The sequence below is a fragment of the Ambystoma mexicanum genome, chromosome 1p, assembly GCF_040938575.1.
Source record: "Ambystoma mexicanum isolate Mex_15411 chromosome 1p, UKY_AmexF1_1, whole genome shotgun sequence".
Taxonomy (NCBI): Eukaryota; Metazoa; Chordata; class Amphibia; order Caudata; family Ambystomatidae; genus Ambystoma; species Ambystoma mexicanum.
The window spans coordinates 1,411,462,093-1,411,483,914 of record NC_090921.1 but is presented as its reverse complement, the minus strand read 5'-3'; positions in this window follow the sequence as shown (position 1 = coordinate 1,411,483,914).

Here is a 21,822-nt window from a genome sequence, read left to right as displayed (position 1 = left end):
CCTGTTTAACATTACTCAAAACTATGAAAAGGTAGCATTCATTATTTTACTATCCAAAATTACAAGATTAAAAATATTGTACTTCTGTGGTGCATGCTGCATTCATTGCCTATGCTTATGTATGATTAGGTTCCTGTATTACCAACAACACTCCAATATACAAGGTAATTCATGGATTTATTGCGCTCCGAAATCTCTAGCGCAAGTGTGAGAAATGCAGCGCACACAACCAAAATGTACGCAAGCGCCCGTTTCCCGATTCATGGAAGGCACTGCGCGTGGCTTACCTGGGACCTGCGCCGAATCCGTGTGTATCTCACAAGTCATTGCAACATCCCCAAAGTCTTGCACGAGACACCCAATGAAGGCGCACACCGTCCAGCGCACACACCTAAAAAGGGGGCGGATAACGTGCAATGGGGAACAACACGCAAAAATGTGGGCGTTACGGGGGAAGTCCCGCTGTGAAATCCTCGCAACGCCCACACGCGTGCTAACAACACGTATTCATGGAATTGAACAGGGCAAACCCGTGCATGCCAAATGACGGACAAAGCCCAAAACATGTATGCCAGGCGAAAGCAGGCGTAAGCACCCCCGCACAGCATAAAAGTGCGCACATACAACAAACAAGCATATACAGCTATGATGAATGTCCCATTTCTCACAGCAGTGATTGTTCGACACCGCAGGAGGGGGATAGCCAGGCGCAAACATTTTTTACCCAGGACCAGCCTTTTTGGGATGTCTGATGACCAGGTCTATGGCAGGTATAGGTTTCCACCTGATATCATCCTAGACCTGGTCACTGAGTGGGAGGATGACCTCACATCACCCACCTTGTGCTCCCAAGCATGAGCCCCTTGGAAAAGGTGCTCAATGTCTTGCATTTCTTCGCCACTGGGTCATTTCAGTGGACAACTGCCATAGTTGGGGGTGTCTCACAGCCCACGCAGTCATGCTGTCTAAACCAGGTGTTGGCAATCATGACTGCATGCCCCTCAGTCCGCAGGCAAATATACATATCCAGAACATCCGCAGAAAGGCAGGCCATGGTCCAGGACCTTTTCTGGGTGTCACATTTCCCCAAAGTGCTTGGTGCCATTGATTGCACCCATGTGACCCTACGTCCACATAGGGCCACTGAGCACATCTATTGCAACCACAAGCACTGGCATTCCATCAACGTACAGGTTGTATGCACTGCCAAGGGAATCATCATCTCTGTCTATGCAAACTATCCTGGGTCCACTCTTGACAGTTTCATATTCAGAATGTCAGCCCTACACCGGGACCTGGAATCTGGGAGGCATGGCAACACATGGCTCATTGGTGAGTACAAATGCCTGTGCACATGCATGTCACACAGAGACAAATACACAAACCCAACTAATGACAACCATTATCACCACCTCAGGCGACAGCGCCTACCCTCTGAGCACCTACATGATGACGCCAATACAGAACCCCACGATACCACCCCAGGTAACATACGACGCAGCCCATATTGCAACTAGGCGGATAGTGGAGCGCACATTCAGAGTGCTCAAGTCACGTTTCACGCTCCCTTGTCCGCTCTGGTGGGCAGCTACTATATGTGCCCCCAGTAGTGTGTAGGATCATTGTGGCAGCATGTGTCCTGCACAACGTTGCAACACGGCGGGGCGTACCGGTGGACATGGTGGTGCCCCCACATTCCCAACCACATGCACACCCGCTGTGCATGGGAGGGGAAAGGGCACGTGGCGAGGCAGCCCGAACCCAGCTGTGTGGCAACATTTTTCACCTAAACTCCCACCCCTGCGGAGTGCACACAGGCCTGGCACATTCCAGGTGACAATCGACAAAGGGACAGTCAGCTGTCACAACCTTACCACACTGAGAATGTGTCCTCAAAATTGCAGCATTGTGTGCATCCCTAGCCACTGAAACAAACACAATCCTGTGTCACCAAAAGGCACACATGCAAGCTAGAGATTCTACCACCCCCATACAAAACAGCACATCAAATTCCTGGTATGTCACCTAAACCCCCCTCACCCCATGTCACCCGCCCGACACACCATGCCATGGCATGTAACGTGAAAACTCAAAAATAAATTAAAAAAACATTACACAACTGTAATAAAGTGCACCGTGACAAATGGAAACAGGCCAGAGACAATTCCCTCAGACACGGACTCAGACGAAAGGACTGACCCAAAAAATCCAACCTATACCAAAAGGACATAAATGCATGCCACCAAAGGTTAGAACACCAAAAGTTTGAACCTTTGGTGGCATGCATGTCAGGCAATTCCAAAAAAATGCAGGGTGCTGCAGGGGTTTTCAATGCATGTTTGCATGTGAAATGTACGAACCTTCAGTGTTGCGTACATTTCCATCTGAACCACTCCGTTGTGGACTCATCGGCAATGGAAAAATCTCCCAGATCCCCTGACACATCAAAAGCAAACCCAACACAGGACTATCTATTTACAAGCATAACATATCATGAACATAGGACCCAACAGTGACAATGTCAGACAGTGACCAATCACCATAGCACAAGAGCCTCAATGTGACATTGCCACCACATGTCCCACTTCCATCTTGAGTGTGGCTTTGACAGCTAAAGGGGCCAAGATACCGCATACAGCATGAAGTGCATCAACAATGTAGACAGGCAAGGCAATACATGAATAAGCAACATGAAAATATGCACAGATAACAATATACTCACCACAATGCAGGCCAACCATGCACTGGATAAACCATCATAATCCCCACTAGAGGTGTATATGCATGTTGGACTTCAGACTGGCCACAGATATGACAGAAGCCCAATGTCTCTGTGAAAGTTACTGTTGCATGGTGTGTTAGGCAGAATTACATGCAGTATCCTTTTGGGAACACTACACACTATTAAGACTACAGGTGTAAGCACAATCTCACCTTTTGTATGTCTGTACTACACAGTTTTGTGGTAGCAGGGCTGAGCAGCCAGGCTTATCTCAAGAGGGATATGAGCAGTGCAAGGTGTTACACAAAGGACTTGCAATCACAGTGGTTCAAACAAACACTTACTCAAGGTTTCTTGCTAAAACAATATTAATTTATTTACACAGTTAGTTAGAAAACATATTACTAGTAATAAGCAGTTCAATATCACACTATAATACACTACAGTACTAAACCAATACATTTCTGAACAAATTAGGCTCCCCTTGAAGTGGGAGCAAAATGACACTTCAATAACCTTCAAAAGGGGTAAAAAGACAAAGGTTATAACAATCAAACACAATTATTTTCATAAGCAGGGCAAATAGTTTCAGTTCACCACAAGAGGCAGTTCAATTCAATAGGCCTAGGCCAAAGTCAATGGATCAGTGTCTTGGATAGGATAGCACAGTTCTGGTAGTAAACGGTTTAGTCTTTGCCAATGTTCTTAGAAGTAGTTTGCACGAAAAAGAGTTATATGTCGGATTAGGAGCGAACAAGTCTCCAAAGTTGGGAAAGTTTCACAAACTTTCACCGCAGCAAAGAGGATTTCTCTACCGCATTTGCACAGTACCTTTTGAATGAAGAAAAGCTGTAGCTGAGGCATTTGTTCCTGGCAGTTCCTGCAGATCTCGCTTTTCCTGAGCCTCAGTCGTGGGGACAAGAGGGAAGACGCCGGGAGGTTCTTGCATTGCACAGGGACGGATCCACAAGCTTGGCAAAACGTTGGTTTAAGGTGTGAGTGCCTTAAAGTCCACAAACTGGTATCCTTCTCACTGGCTATCCAGTTTTCAACAGCACTATGAAGAAAATTTGACCAGTATGTAGATGGTTTCCAGGTGGCTTGTCAGTTGGTTGTTCCCACTAACTCAAGGGAAGAAGTTGTCCTTGAAGGGGCTTCTCTCTCGAGTGAGTTTCAGGCAATTCAGACCTGCAGCAGGGCTTCACCGGGCAAACCAATGGTCCAGAAGTTGCAGCAGTCGTCTTCCTTCAGCTCGTCTTCGGTTCTTTCGTTCCAGTGGTCGATGCTGCCTTCCAAGTCCCAGAGACCTTCTTTTAAACAGTTTTCTCCCATTCATTCCAGCCTAGCTGCCACTCACCCAACAGTGTGGCTGTCCTTGCCAGACAGACAGCCAATCACTCCAGAGTGCATTCAGGTCTCATAGGAGACTAAGTACAGGGAGTTTCGGGCACCTCCCTCATATCCTGTCCACCCCAGACACTCAGGCCCCAGAGGGGGGATTCAGGACAGAAGCCCCCCAAATGCAAACCAACATAGGGACCAGACCTAGTTTGGCACACAGAGACAAACACTAGAAGGACCTTACCAAAAAGAAATGGTGAAAAAAGTTGTTCGGAACTTGTTTTTACAGAGGGGGCTCAGACGCCATCTTGAAAAACATGGCTCGGGGGGATCTCAGCTACCGGAGCATTTAAACGTGTTGTGGTCGGGGAAATCATGGTAATACCACTGCCACCAGCCATTCTGAGAAGAAAGGGTAGGTTTTGAGTGCTACATGTGTTTTCTAGGCATAGGGAACACTAGGTATTCCCTCCAGCACTCTGCTATAAGGCAGTGTATGCTGGGTTTAGCAATTTAAAAAGACTAGCAAAGTCAATTTCACTTTACATTCACTGGGGGAGAGTAGTCAGTCCCAGAGAAGCTATTTAAACCTTGGGAAGTCTAAAAGATATCCCTGTGCCACTGCCCTGAGGGTGCGTGTGACACACAAGAAAAAGATGATGCCTACGGAGTTGTCTAAAACTCCATATCCAAAGAACTCAAAAGTAAAACACACATCAGAATAAATGAAAGAGTGGGATAAACAGGCTCACACTCTTTTGAGGTAAACATTAAAGTCCTAGAAATCCAGCAAAGTTGCTGGGGGTCTCAAAAGGTAAGGGACATTAGCACATTTTATGAGAATTCTCCCTAACAGTGTGCCATCCTTGCGGGCACATGGAAAGGGGAATCAGGAGTGGCATATGTCTCCGGACCCCAAGCCACAAACACTAACACGAGACAAGCCTGTATGGGCCCAGCCGGAACACACAGTAAATGCTTTCGGATGCCACAAAGCAACACACCATGGGCCTCATTACACGTTAGGCGGTAGGGATTTACCGTTACCGGTAAGGGATTACCGGTATCGGTAAATCCCCTCCCCAATTACGACCCGGACATACCGCTATTAGCGGCACCGCTAAGTACGGTGGCACTATTAGCGGCAAGTCCGTGAGCGCGCGCCCCCTCAGTCCGGAAATAGCGGCATAGCGCTAATATCACGCCATCACGAGCCATGCGGACATGGCAATACCGGCATGTAGTAGACTCAAAAACCCCTTACCGGCAAGGCGCTAATACAGCCATCGTGAACCACACGTTAAAAGAGCACAGCAGTGTTCCTACTTGCCACAGGTTGACAAAATCAGCACAGGTGGAGGCAATGGAGACTGGCAGCACAAAAGAGCACACCACACCCCTTCCCACACCCATTCCCACACCAAGATGGATGCAGTACTAGCAGCATTACATGGGCTAGAGGACATGATTGCAGTGCAGCAGCTACAACAACAGGCAGCACAGAGGAGACGCAGGAGGAGGAGGAGGAGGAGGGCAAGACAGGCGCAGTAAGCACCACCAGTGCACCTAGTGATACCACAGAGGCAGCCACCAATTCCCAGGATCAGAGCCAGTCCAGTCAACCTAACCCCTGAGCAGATACACACCCTGTACCGTCTGGACCGGGATACCATCACCACCATTGTAGACATGATATACAACAACATTGTGAGTCTCATTGACATCCGTACTGCCATCCCCCCTCTACTGAAGGTGGTAACTGTGCTCCACTTCTTGGTCACAGGCACCTACCAGCATACGGTAGGTCAGATGCATGGCATATCACAACCAGTATTCTCACGCACACTGAACCAGGTGCCGATGCCCTCCTGAAGCACACAAGTCAACACATATACATGCCACGGACTGCCCAGGAGATCTCCAACACCAAAGTTGGCTTCCATTCACTGGCAGGCATCCCAAGTTGCATCGGGGCCATCGACTGTACCCATGTTGAACTGGTGGTCCCACATGCCAATGAGGTAGTGTACCGTAACAAAAAGCAATACCGCTCCATCAACGTCCACATGGTATGTGACTCCAATAAGATCATCACACATTGCTGTGCCCGATATCCCGGTTCAACCCATGATGCAATGGTCCTGCGGAACTCGACAATACCACGATACATGGAGCGACATGCTGGACAACGTTCGTGGCTACTTGGTGAGTAGCAGGCCAACCACATGGCAGTGTGATGTGATTGTGAGTGGGGGGGTAGATGCATACTCCAACTGGGCGTGATTGGGGGAGGGGGAGATGCATACTCCAACTGGGCGTGATTGGGGGGGAGATGCATACTCCAACTGGGCGTGATTGGGGGGGGGAGATGCATACTCCAACTGGGCGTGATTGGGGGGGGAGATGCATACTCCAACTGGGCGTGATTGGGGGGGGAGATGCATACTCCAACTGGGCATGAACTGGCATCAGGAGAAGAATGGACATACATATTTGCATCATTGTACAGTGAGGCAGCCCACAATGGACCAGACACAAAACCACATGCTAGAAGTGAGTGCCACGACAAACATATCTATCCATTACGCCAAAGAGGCCATTCCAAACAACATGCACACCGCACAACACACCATTCCCCCATTACACAAATCAGCAACATGCATATAAAAATCACATCTGAAATGTACGCTGAACAACATCAGAAATTATCCGCGCACATGAGTGCATACAAATGGATCTCCTGTAGCCATTGTAGTGAGCCACACCCGTACTCCACCACTGAATTGCCATTGAACAGCATGGGGACATCAACTAAGGAATGGCAGTGTACTAGCAGTGTGGCACTAACGTTGCCAGGGCCAGGAAACACAAATTACTTAAACTCAGGCGGGACATGGCAATCCCTGACGTATGCATGCATGGTGCATGTCCACTTGCAAGGACCACCTCACCTTCCCACATTGCAGTTACCCTGATTGCCATGCGTGCTTGGATCAGTGGATGTCGTTGAAAATGCTATGTTTGTTTGTGTGATATGTGCAGGCTCCACTTTATGTAGACACTTACACATACCCATTTTTGCACCCATGCAGGTGATGCAGGTTATCCCCTGAAGAGGTGGCTCCTTACCCCTGTGCGGAACCCACACAACAGGCACGAAAAGGACTACAATCATGCACACACCCGTACCCGCGTGGTGATCGAGCAGCCATTCGGCCTATTGAAGGAACGCTTCCGGTGCCTCAGCAGGTCGGGCGGGGCACTCCTGTACGGGCATGAGAAGGTGGCCAAGATCACCATGGCATGTGTCATGCTGCACAATATGTGTATCAGACGGAATGTGCCAATGCCCCCTGACATTGAACTGCAACCACCGTCTGAGGATGATGACGGGGATGAGGATGGAGGAGAGGGGGCTGCAGGTCATGCAGGTGGCGATGCCCATGAGGGACGTGCTGTGCGGCAGCACCTGATAGACCATTGTTTCTGATGCACATGGATTAGGAGGGTGCAATTGATGTGGAGCTCAGGGCACGGGGTGTATGGAGGATATTAACACAGTGCACCCTTCAACAATAAAGCACACATACACAATAATCAATGTCCAGTCATGTGATTATCCATGCCATTACGTGTGTATTGAGCATTATGTCATTCAAACGTGCATGTACCCTCCACCCCAAACACCCTCACCCCCCTCCCCCCACAACTCCACCAAACACCCTCACCCCCCTCCCCCCACAACTCCACCAAACACCCTCACCCCCCTCCCCCCACAACTCCACCAAACACCCTCACCCCCTCCCCCCACAACTCCACCAAACACCCTCACCCCCCTCCCCCCACAACTCCACCAAACATGGTGTGCACATCAGTGCTGCATTAGTCTCCAAGTGTCAACAGTGACAGGCTGGCCCTACTTCCCTTCTCCACCACCACCATTGGGGGGTTGTGAGTCTGACCGCCGCAAGGACCGGCTGGACCTGCGCAGGATGGTTGTTTGGTCGGAGCTAGTAGACGAGGGGGTGGCTGGTTGATCTGCTCCCTGTGTGTGACGCATGCTCTCCATCGCCTCAGCAATGCGCGTTAGGACCTGCCTCACAGCGGCCATCTCGTCACATAGGCGCGTCGTGTTGCTGTCCAAGGCAGCTTTCATGTCCCTTGATAACCCCCGGATCTCCTCCCTGGTCGAGGCAGCCTCGCTCACTTGCCGGGCAACCAGGGCATTGAGCTCCTCCTGGCGCTGTCGTATCAGGCTCATGCTGTCGTCTGCGGCCCTGCCCCTGTTACTCCTTGGCGCAGCTTGCTGCATGTGGCCGACATCAGGTGAGCTTGCCACGGGACTGAATGACCCATCCATTGAATCTCCAGCATGCACCTCATGGATGCTGCCATTGGATGTGTTGCATGGGCTGTGGTGTGGGGACAGCTGGGTCCTGGGTGTACGCTGCCCTTCCGGTGTCAGACATGGGTCGTCCACATCACTAATGGGTGCCGTGGCTGCTGCTTCCCCGACGGAGCTATTGGCTGCGGACGGCGTGCCTTCTGGCACTGGCTCCTGAGTGGTGGGGGTGGGTGGTGTGGGTGCTACCACAGTGTCGGATGGCATTTCCACCGTTGGTGTGGTCGGTGCGTGGGTGGCTTGTGAACCCTGGGCCACTCCAGATTTCCCAGTGCCCCTCGATGTACTGGGCCTGGTGCCTGCATCCTTTCCCTTGGCCTGCTTTTTGGGTGGTGGGGCCTGCGTTGCAGAGTCTAGCTCCTCACTGTCAGAATGTGACCCTGTGGGGGAGCAAGACAGGGATAGCATCAGTGATGGGTCAAGGTGCATCATGCATATGTTGTTGTTGCTGCAGTCCTTTGGATTTGGACATCTAGTTTGGACATGCAGGTTGTTGGCCAGATGGGTGGGTCATCCGGACATGAGTCAGGGTGACACGTGTGTGAGGGGCTGCATGCATGTGGTTGTGTGGGATATGCACGGCATATATGCAGGGTTGTGTACATGTGTGTGTGATGACCCCATCCATTAGCTAATTCCCATTTCACATTTGGGGGAGGAACTCATGCTTTGCATTGCAGTGTTTTGCGTGGACACTCACCTCCGTCTGACGTTGTTGCCACACCGCACTCCATTCGGCCCACTCCCTCGATGGATTCAATGCCAATGGTGCTGGCACATGTCTCCTCCCACTCCTGCATCTTCATCGGGTATCCTCATCCGCCTCCTGTGCCCATGGCCAGATTCCTGTTGGCCGATAATATGCGGCGTACACGGAGGCGCAGATCATCCCACCGCTTGCGCACGTCCTTTACGGTGCGGGGGGTGGAGCCCACTGCACTGACTTTCTGCGCCACCTCAGCCCAGATCTCCTTTTTTCTCAGGAGTGCATTTGCAGCCAGGTTGTCTGCCAGCATTTTCAATTCGTCGTTTGAAAAGCGTTCTTTGCGCTGGCACACATCAGCTTTCTTTAGGGCCTTGGGCATTGTTTGTTATTGTGGGAAGTGGTTTTGCCAGTTGTGGTGTTGCTGCAGGTCCTGAGTGCAGGGGATGGCAATGGATTGTATTTTTAAAGATGGCCGCCGGGCTCTTTCCCGTTCCTGTGCGGTGACGCTATTTCCGGTTCCGGTGTTTTACGGTGACCGCTAATAGCAGTGACCGCTAATAGCGGTGACCGCTAATAGCAGTGACCGCTAATAGCGGTGACCGCTAATATCATGCAGCATGAGGGCGGAGGTGCAATCAGCACTTTGGTCGGAGCCGGAAAGGTGCTTTTGCGCCAGGGCGGTAGGGTCATTTACCGGCATGGCCCTATGCGCGTGTCCGCTTACTCGTAATGGAACACTATTAGCGGTCTCCTGCGAGGGCGGACACGCTAATAGCGCCATGCCGGTAAATCGCATTTTTTACCGCCTACCGTGTAATGAGGCCCCATGGCTTGAATGCACAATTGACAAACAAAGTAAAAAAAATGGCCATTGTCGACTGGGGGGATGGGGGCACCAATGAGGGGGGAGGTGCAGGGTGTACCTCAACACCCACATGCGTGGATGTTGAGACTAACAAAAAAAATCCTCCATGGGCTCATGGTCTGCACGCCTAGGCCGAAGTGAGAGATCAATCATCGTTGTCAACCTCTGGCTGAATATCACGAGGTGTGCGTGTTAAGGTTGCCTGCCCACACATATCCCCGACATACTCCTCCATGGCAGTAAGCATGCGGGTTTGGTAAGCCTGGTCCTGCAGGAAGATGGCACAGAGCTCCCCATGCAGCACCTCACGTGTAGCACAGATTTCCTCCTGCAAGGTCTTGCCTGTAGCACAGAGTTCTGCCTGCATGGCCTCACGTGACAGACGGACCTCCTCACAACTTGCATGGAGTTCAGTCAAGATGGTGCGTTCCAGCTGCTCCATCCGTTGTTCTGCCCATGTACCCTGGCCCATCAAAAATATAGTCAGAATATGTCAGAGGTAGATGTTCTCTTCCCTCAGGGCTTCCCTGTGGGCCTTTGCCTCGGCAACAATGGCTGTGCACAGATCCTCCAGTTCAGCCCGTCGGTGAGCGGCACGTGGACCGCGTTGCCTTCTGCTGGAGCTCGACCTGCCTACCAGGGGGAGAATGGAATCGGCAACATGTTCCATGCCCTTAGCCATCATTTCAATAGCTGCCCCTGTTGCTGTGCAATGGCATACATGTGATTCTCCCAGATAGTGTACCCCGGTGGCGCACGGCCACCATGTTGCCGGACAGCACACCTGTTTGGCCCAAGGAGCCCTGGTCATTGGTGTGCTGGCGCTGCCTCTGGCTGCAGGACTGCATTTCTCCGTTGATCTGCTGCCCCAGGAACAGGAGCAGCTAGTGTGGAGCGTGACCCTGCACCCATAACCACCGCAGGCAGACATTCCAACACTGACTGGCCCCTTGAGGGTTCTACCCTCACTACAGGTGTGTGGGGCAGAACAGCATCCACTGCAGAATCACTCACCTGAGAGGAATGGATTGATGAACCTCCGATTCACCATCAGAGTCAAAGAGATCCTCAAGGTGTACTCAGAGCCATTCTAGGACAGAATGGTATGGAGCACCAATGGATGCTCATGGCCTACCACACCACGCCCTCCAATGGTGCTTGGTTGGTGCACTGAACCTTCCACCCTCTCTGGCATCTCCTCCTCCTCCTCTGCTTCCAGTGCCTCATCAACTGTAAAAAAACAAAAAAACACATGAGCACACATGTCACCAGCATATACCACACATATAGGCATAACAACATTGACAGCCAACACATGAAGCAGCCATGTCAACAAACTCCAGCATGCATGCAGTGGAAATTAAATGGAAGGTGACCCTGAGAGCAGACATGGGTGCATATCAAATGTGAAGCCTACACATGTACTGCATGTTGCATAGCACCTGCATCACACACAAGCTCCTGCATTGCATAGACCTTACACAAAAATAACAGATGACAACAAACATATGGCACATAGCATAGGCATGGCAAAACTGTCAATCAGCTCCAGATGGAAGTCAAATAGTACTGTCCATGGCCCATGTAGAAAGCATGTCACCATACATTAAATATCAATCACTACGACTAAAAGAACACATTTGTCAAAGGATGCAACAATGCCGGTGTGTTGAAATACAGTGAAGGAAGGCACATGAATACATAAATGCTAGGTCACCTTGACATCACACAAGTGAATAGGCATGTAGAAGGCTGAAACAGGTCTCAGAAGTGTGGGGGTGCAGTGCAGTGCATGCATGTGTACGGTCTCAACTGTCAATCGAAACACAAACACAGTCATGTCAATGTTGTGTGATGATGGCAGTGTAAGGTTAATTGCAGTCATCATGTGCAAAGTGTTGGCAGTGGATTGTCGGGATACAGTACCCCCCATCCCCCCGGAATGGCTGGGAGGCAGTGCATGTCTCAGAATGGTGGTTCAGAGTACTGTGTTGTAGCAGACAGTGTGGGCAGGTGTCAATTGCATCACCTCAATCATCTGAAACGGTTAATAGTGATTGTTTTTTCGAAACAAAAGTTTCAAATCACTAAAGCCTCAAAACAAAAGTTTCGAAAATAAAAGCTTTGACAAGCTATATTTAACATGCGAATGTGCATTTCTATCGAAACCAATCTGTCGACAATAGACATGGACTGGTTTCAATAGAAATGCACTTTTACATGTTAAAAGTAGCATTTCAATGCTTTTCTTGTAACTTTAAAACGTTACATGGAGCTGTCCAGTGCCGAAATTTCAGCACTGGCTAGCCCCTTGTTACGTTTTAAAGTTTTTGTGTATATTGGAGGGGATCCTCCAACCCCCTCAAACTCCCTAACCCCCACGCCACCCCTCCCACTCCCCAACCCTAACCAAAGCCCAAACCCTAACCCTAAAACATAGCCCTGGCCCCAACCCGTTAGCCCAATGTAACCCTTAAAATAACCCAAACCCCAACCCTGAACCTCTTTTAACACTTAAACTAACCCTAGCCCTAACCCTAACCCCAACCCCAACCCTAAGCCCCAACCCTAACCCAAATCCAAATTTAACCCCTAAACTAACCCAAACCCCAACCCTATTTTAACAGTTAAACTAACCCTAACCCCAACCCTAACCCCAAACCCTAACCCTAGCACCAACCCTAACCCTGATTTAACTCCCCAATGTAACCCTTAAACTAACCCAAGCCCCAACCCTAACCCTAACCCTGGCCCCAGCCCTGCACTAATACTTACCTTCATTTAGATACCATATTCAATTTTATTTCGGAAGAATGTCTTTTTGAAAAAATGGCTTTTCGAAAAGATGCATTCTCGGCATTTACATTCGAAACTTTGGGCTTTACAGCAGATGAGAGGAGGACAGAAAGCACAACACATGAGTAATCAACAGATGTTCACCAAGACACGGAGGAGCTACAACACTAGTTGCATAGAGGCAGGGAGGCTGTACCAGAGAGATTCCTACACTCGAGACAGACGAGGACACCCAGAAAATTGGTGTGATGAGCCACTGACCCTGAGTGAGCATGAAAGGGATGACCAAATACCATGAGACATATGAAATACCGGAGATGGAGTACAATGAGTAGCTTGACAAGGACCCATAGGGTCTTACTGGGAATGCACATGGTCCATGAATTAACACTCATGTCCACTTTGAGCCTGTGCCATCTGCACAGTGCAAGTGAGACACCCTGCATCAAGGACAAAGGATGTACCACACAGTACAGGTCTGACAGAGTTGCAGAGGGAAGTGTCCATATACACAGAATACTGCGACAGGCCATTTCATGCGTCCAACATATGAATCACCAGTACCATAGAGACAATGAGCTGGTGGGGGATGGAGAGGCAAGGAAGCATGTCCCTGAGGGGGACCAGCTCGCAGGATGATCTCACAGTGATGTCAGTCATATGACGACATAGGCCGAGTGTTGAGTGGAAGATCAGCAAACATGTCTGAGGGAAAGGATATGGACAAGAGAGGCTGCTGAGTGTCTTGCATGTAAGGTTTGTGCAGGTGTGTAGAGGAGGATTGGCTGTGTGTGCAGCACATGGCCTGCATGCAGACTGCATCACAACAAGCATGCATCAGTCAAGCATTGCTTGAGTCACGCATGCCACTCATGAATATATAGCCTGAACTGGCAGTCAATCACAACACATCACACAAGCAAAACACACATGGGCTGGACACACACACACATCAACACTCACTGGAAGTTGCATCAAAATCCAGCACCTCTCCCACTCCTTGGATTAGAGCCTCATCAATGATCCTTGAAGCTATCTCCTCATGAGTAGTGAGTACATCGTCCACTGATGCTGGCCCACCGCCAGTTACCAGAGTTGAGGTGTAATTAGAAGCCTCCTTGTTTTTTGCACAGCGTTGGAGGTCAGTCCAACGCTTAAAGCAATCATTAGCTGTGCGCTTCGCAAATCCCAGAGCACTGACACTGTCCGCAATGCACTGCCAGTAGGCCTTACGCTGGGCAGGCATAGTATGGCACCCTGGCCCCACCAGCATTTTGCGATCATGTCCCGACACGTAGCCCACAAGTGCGTCCAGTTACACTTTATTGAAACTTCTCTTCCTTAACGTGCCGGAGGCCAGAGCCGTGTCTGGTGACCCAGCCTCTTGCGCAGAAACACGCTTCCTCGTCTTGGCGGGTTTTGCGGACCCTGATTGGCTACTGCTGCGCCGGTCACTATGGGCAGAGGCACTGGTGGACTGGCCAATAGGAGTAGACAATGGCATGAGGATGGAAGGTCTGACTTGAGTCATTGGCTGCTGTCGCCAGGACCCAGCAGCACGACTGCCTCGGTGCCAAGTGCTGTGACCGACACAGTCCTTGCTGGCAGACTCACAGCCGGGGTAGTGTTGGCTGCATCTGCCCCTGCAGCTTCCTCCACCTTGCTGCTTGGGCAGCAGATGTCACCACTGCCCCAGAAACACATGACTTGGTCACAGCAACCTTAGACACATGTGGCTTGACCTTCCTGACCTGGAAATCCGCCTGGGAGTCCTCCTGTGCGAATGCAGCCCACGCTGACTGACCCTGTGCCTGGGTGGTGGTAGCCCCAGCTGCACCTGCAGTTTCCACTACCTGTGGGCCAGTAACAGCAGATGACATTGCCTGTCGGGTCAGATGGACGCTGGGGATGTCTGCAGCAGCAGCATCTCTTTGAGCCGTGGGGGGTAGTGGCATGGCTGTCCCAGCATGTGGCTGGACATCCTGGCCCTGTGGAACACCCTGACCATGTCCCCCTCTGCGGCCACCTTGGCCTCCCTGGCCTCACTGGACTCCGTGGCCACCCTGGCCACGTGCCCCAACACACCCACCTCTGGGGGGTCGCCCAGCTTTGCCGCCCTTACCTAAAGACGTTTTTATGGGAGGGCAAAAGGGGCACTTGCCCAGGGCCCCCACCTTGGAGTGGGCCCCACAAGGCTGCCTGATCTAAAGAAGTAAGACTCCTGTGCTCACCAGGCTTAAACAGCACACATCATGATTGTTTATGGCAATGGTGCTAATGCTCTAAACCTATTGTCTGCCTGTTTTGGCAAGTACATTCTCCCTCAATCAATTCATCATGTAATGCTTTCTGAGTTCACTGTGGTATATATAGTTTGTGTGTACATTGCGTCACAACTCCTGTAGCATTCTTTCCTTCTTTTGAGAATTATGTTGATCATGTGCAATAGCCACATTTGAAATGCATATTGGTAAATTGAGTGCCGGAATGGTTAAGAAGTTAGCTCAGTGTTCTAAGCACTCATTGCAGAGATATGTGTTCCTATGCAGGATTAGAATAGCACATTCCTGTAAGGCTGGCAGAGCCTATCCTATGTCTGAAGTTTATTAACCTGCCTGCAAATGTACTTGGTCTTGCAGCACAACTGGTGCTATTATCAGCAATGTACCTGCACCAGATAGGGATTACAATAAATACAAACATGTCATCCTTATGGTTAAGTTCTAGAAATGGGTATGTTCAGATGGGGTGTTGTAAAACCTAGGTAATCACCTCCAATGATGAGCATAAACTGTTAGTCCAAGAGATTAATAAGTATCCAAATTTGGAACCAAACGCTTGTATCCTGTCTTTGCCAGCAGAAAATACAGTGATCCTGGTCAAATCATCTACTATCTTGTACGTTACTGTACTGTCTTCTGTGAAATTTGCCTTCTCGCATGCTGGTGGCATCTTTTAGGCATTACTTTATATTTCTTCTTATGTAGGCCATTTGAGTGGAAGGGGTGTTAGACAGAAGGGAGCATACCATATGGTGCAGGGCTCGGGCAAGCATATTTTTAAGTCTGCAGATTTGACATTAAAAACACTTTGCATTTTTGTATAAGTCAAAGGTTTTTCTGCACATTTCTAAATGACAATTTCACAAGCCAGTGTTTTGGATGGCTTGGGTCCTTCCTTTCATCTATCTCCCTTTCTACCTGTGGTGTTCCCCAGGTGTCTAACCTTTCACCCTGGCTTTTCAATGAATACCTGGCAACTCTCGCCCACTGCATTGCCATTTTCTGCTCCGATTTTCAGTGCTGTGCTGATGACACTCAACTAATTTTCAGGCTTCCCTCAGCCACCTCTTCTCCTTCTATCATTTCTGATTGCCTAACTGCCACTCAGGAATGGTGGACCGCCAACGATCTTGGCCTGAACGCCAGCAAGACAGAGATCCTCCTCATCGGCACACCGTCACCCTCCTTTCCTGTAACTCTCTGGACGGCCTCCCTTGGCCCTCTTCCTACCCCCACCTGCGAGGCTAAGAACCTCAGGGTCATCTTTGACTCCACGCTTTCCATCTCTTCCCACATCTCTGATGTCTCTAAAAAGTCAAACGTCCTACTGCACCTCCTCAGAGGTATTCTGCATTTCCTCTCCTTCCCCCAGAAGCTCACTGTCTCTCGAGCCCTGGTTGTCTCTAGGTTGGATTATTGCAACTGCCTCTTTTTAAATCTACTTGCCTCTACTCTCCACCATTTACAACTTATCCAGAACAGGACTGCGAGACTTGTCCTTTGCCTCAAGCCCAGGGATCGTATCTCCCCAGCCCTGAAATCACCCCACTGGCTCCCAGTGGTAAAAGGATTAAATTCACTTTGCACTGTCCACAAGGCTTTCTGGGTCCTGGGTCCAAAATACCTTACAGCTGTCCCTCCATAAATACCTTCCCTCCCGAGCTCTTTGCTCCTCCACCTCTAACTCCCGCATGTTCAGTCGTTTTTTAAAGAAACAAGCTGGGGGTAGATCTCTGTCTTCGGCTGGGGCCTCCCTCTGGAACAGCATCCCTGCCACTCTGAAATTTGAGGAGACCATCTCCGGTTCTGGAAGCACCTCAAGACCTTCCTCTTTGCTTCTGCCTTCACTCCTCCTCTCCCCTGCTGATCAGTCCGGTCTCGGCATTGTGCACATGGTTACCCTCTGACTTTCGGGCCCAGGTACCTGCTCACCTGGCCACCCACCCGCACTGCCTCCTAGCAATCAGTTGCACTGACGTCTTTATCTGTAACCCTACAGTTCCCCCCTTTCTTTTTCTGCACTTATCAGGCACACCCTGTCTGTTGCCTTAAACCCAGCACTACCACTGTTTGTTGCTTTTATCATTTATTTATTAATTTATTTGTATTCCTTTGCTCAGCACTTTCCACTTCTCCCCACCTCCCATGCACTTTCCCCTTTCCCTCTCCCATGCACGTATGCGTTCTCAATGTTGCTGGGCCTAGTAAGAACTTTGTTTTGTTCTCTCATGTTCCCCTCCCTTGCCTCGTAGCGCTCTGAAACACTTGTGTACAAGCGCAATGCTAATAAAATTTCAATATCAATATCAATGCAAAGATTTAAAATACAAAAGACAAACCCATATTAAATCTGTTAAATCACACTGATTGGTATGCTGGTACTTATATACTTCTCTTGATGATGGAGAGAATGAAGCTAGAATCATTCTGTGTTACAACCTTCTATAATGTTTTGTTTTTAAAAATTGTCATGATTGGTAATGTGATTGGTGTACTTTCCAAGTCAGTTTTATAAAATGAGATTATTCTAGTTCATGGTAAGAACTGCTAATGAAAGTGTTCAAATGCATAAATTGCAGAGTTGGTACAAATCCCTGATTCACCCCTTAACCAGTGTGTGTAATGCTGGGCATCTAATGTAATCTTGTATTGCCTAGCCTCTCGATTTGCCAGTCCCTAAACCTTTCAAATTGGCTAGCCCTTCAGAGTGATTTCCTTCTCAGGGTATGATCTTCAAAACAGCCTCACTCATGGTTTCACTTGCTATAGTGTCGCTTCCACTATAAGAATGAGCATTGATATATTGCACACCACAGACTCTTGCTCCTTTGATCTCTAATGGCAACACTATTTGAAAACCATGTCCCACTTATAATCTCATTCTGTCTGGATACAGACAACTCCCTGGTAGCTTCTAATCTGCATCCACTATCCATGCTATGGTATGTGCAGCTCTCCTCTACCCATGCTTGAGCACGTTTGCGTTCTGTGAGGCAGAAAATGTGAGTTCTCTGTCTATTCTGGGTTACATGTACCTTTTCCATACAGTCCTGCATTAATACTACTGGCTGCATACCTTCATGGATGCTACTGATAAAAAGTCTCCTGTATCTATGCTCGGACAGAAGTAACCTCTTCGTAGATTGATAATGTTGGCCTTCAAATGGCACTTGTTTATCATTCTGATCAGAGCAAAATGAAGAGGGTAAGGGGACTTAAACGCAGTAAACATGCTTATTTTTCAAATGCTGTGAGGCAGCATATCAACCTATGGATTGTGATTTCGGCGGGGGGAGGGCACTGCAGATATTCTTGATCACTTAATTCCTTTGGTTTGGTGGAGGGGGGCCCCAAAGATGTTCGTGCCCAGGGCCCCAAAAATGCTTAAGATGGCCCTGCCCTTACCTTTTGGTGGTCTCCCAACCATGGCACTGATGGACTAGTGCGAATGGGAGGTGCACACAACAATTGTCCTGGGCAATTGGGGTGAAGGGGGAAGGGTACGTGATGGTAGATGCACCCCTGTGCTTCTGTGAGGCTGTCTGTGACCCCTGGGGAAAAATGACAGGTCACGCAATGCTCAGGCACCCCAAAAAACAAACAAACATGCACGCAATCCCCCGGTCGCCCATGTGCGTGGAATAAATGTCCCACAGTATGCCGTGGCACCCAGGAACACAGAAAATGTGTACCCGTGGAACACACAGGCTACTCTGACTTTGAAAATGGGGTACGCGACACACAGGGGCAACCACAGTGGGAAAAAAAGGATGCGCAACTCACCGTCTGCCTTGCGTGGAAAAGAAAAACACACACGCGTTTGAGCGTAGGCAACTCCCCTGCCAAAACAAGAAGCACGAACTGTAACCACAGTGAAGATATCGCATGTGAAGCGACAAGAAGAAGTAACACATGCGTCGGTCCCCACAAATAACATGTACAGCGAACTGGTGTCCTACGCAGACCTTTAACCCATACTGAAGGCAACGCCCGCACGCGGTACCCACTTACGTGCTTACACGCTAAGGGCCTCTCCTCGGATAACATGCTAATGTGCTGTTTTTTCATGTGCGGAGTCCCTCTGCACCAAGCTGGCCACGCAAAAACACACGGAAGACCACGCTCCTCCACAAGGTCATTTTCCTGCCCGCAAATGACCAAGCGGCCTCCTACGAGCCATCTGCTGCTGCCAGCACACTCAGTGTGCCTGCTGCCTACCTGCCCTGCAATTTCATGCCTGCACAGAAGCCATTGCCAGGTATCCTGTTGCTGAGACCACCTCTGCTGACGCAGAAGATTCCCGGCTGCTGTATAATTGCTCCACAGCCCAGCCCCAGGACCCAGTTGCCCACCCACAACTGCCTCGGGGGTGCCATGTTGGACCAAACAACATCTGGGGCAGGTGGCAAGCCCCCGGCAGTGAGGCAGAGGGCTGCCAGCTTCAGTGCCAATGAAGTTGACATCCTGGTGGAGCAAGACTTGGGACATTATGATGCCCTCTTCTCAATGGCGCGCCTCGACAAGGAAGGACAGAGCAGGATCTGGGCGGACATTGTGGATGCCAACAACGCGGAGGGGGTGGCATCTCGTGACTATGACCGCGTCCGGAAGTGCTGGGAGGACTTCAGGTCCAGGACCCTCAACAAGGCCAGGCGCCCCGTCAAGGCTGAGGATGAAGTTGGGCGCCAGGGCCAGTTGAGCAACAAACAGATGAAGGTCCTGGAGCGCATACGCCCAGTGCTTTACCACCAGGTCCTACTGTTGCAGAGCCATCTGAAGTGGAGTGGTAAGTGTCCATGTGTTCTTGTCCAGCGTAGTGCATGTTGAGGTGTGACTGGAGTGTGCAACTTGGCCTTAGGTCTGGCATGCCCCATGTATGGATGTCTGTGTGCAGGGACATGACAGTGCTGCATTTGAGTTCAGTCAACCGTGTTCCAATGGTGTCTGTGTTGCAATGCATGATGTGCACAAGCATGTGATGGCGCACACATGTTTGCATGCCTGTGTCTGGACTTGGCCATGTTGGGGTGTGATACATGGATGCTATTGTCACCTTCATGGTCATGCATGCTGTACACGTGTGTGTGTCTGAGTAGTGTGTGTGACTGGAAAACGCCATGGATGCATGACACAAGACCATCAAGATGCATGATTTGACTGATGCAGCCTAGTTGTCCATGAATGCACTGTGACGGGAGGTAGGCATGGCCAGATGCATCACTGTCTGGTGGTATGTGTGCATGTGATCTGCATGTCCCATGATGCATGTGAGGTTCAGGCCCCCCTTCTGATGTTCACACAGTGCCTTGGACATGGATGCAAATGTCTGTTGCAAGTGCCATGCTTGTTTCTGCCTTTGTGTTGCTTGCACTGTCCCGTGTGTTGTGGAGGGTAATGATGGATATAACTTTTGACAGTGCCACTCATGTGCATTTGCTCTGTGTCTAGCAGACATTAGTTCAGTACCCTGATGCTTGTGTTCAATGTCTCCATATCTACAGCGAAGATGGAGAAAGAGGGCGGAGACAGTGCTGTTGAGCCAAGTGGCGGGGATGCCTCCGCCAGCTGGAGACGCAAGGCCCAGTCTCCCTCCCAGGTTACAACAACTTCCGGGAGTGAGGGGACTGGTGCCGCGTCCGCCACTACGGCTGCAGCTGCCGAGGGGATGCGAGGTTGGATGTGGGCTCCTCGGCAGTGGAAGGGGCAGGTGAGCCCCCATGGGGGCAATCCAGTGCAGAAGACGGTGCGGAGGCATCCAGGTCAGTGGTGGTTGAGGTGGAGGAGGAGGCCGCATCAGACCCGCACATGGGGCTTGGAGGGGGTGATGCCTCCGGTGAAATTGTTGCAGTCCAGGGGCAGGAGGCAGCGCAGGTCACTGCAGAGGGGCCTGTGCCTAATCCTGTCCATGATGCTGCGACTGCATCACTGTGCACCGGCACCCATGCCCCAGTCCAGACCGTTCCGCAGGTAGAGGATGAGTCCACGTCAACTGAACTTCCTCTACCTGCGGACTAGGCAATCTGTGACAGGGTTGAGCCCGTGCTAGTTGGAGTCACGATGCACACATCAGATCCACACACGATGCACACATCAGACCTATCAGAGCTACCAACACTAACTGTCTGGTAGTACCTAGATTTAAACTTACCACGGTCGGTGAGAATAGTTTCCCTGTGAAGGCGGCTAAAACCTGGAATCTATTACCCAACAATCTAAGAGCAGATCAGCCGCACCCACTATTCAGAAGGAATGTTATCCAATATCTTATCTCCAACGACCACTAGATATAGGTTTATAATATTCCCAGACCTGACACTTGTCCCTCTCCTCTGTCTCACGATATGTTATGCGTACCATCTTCTATGTAACTCATCGACCTGCACGATGACGGTCCTGCACATTTGTATACTATTACTGTATCTTGTATAATTTGTATAACTTGTATAATATCTATAATATCCATTACTGTATCTTGTATAATATGTATAACTTTTACTGTATCCTGTATAATCTGTAACGATGTAAGTTTCGCATTATCCTACCTGCTGCGCCCTTCTACCTATGGGTCTAGAGCGCATTAGAAATAAAACAAACAAACAAACAAACAAACAAACAAACAAACACAGCCGTGATTTGTGATGACGTGCGTGGTTCCTGGCAGGACCATTCACGTCATCACGAAGAGGTCTGTGCCATCCTGAACTGGCT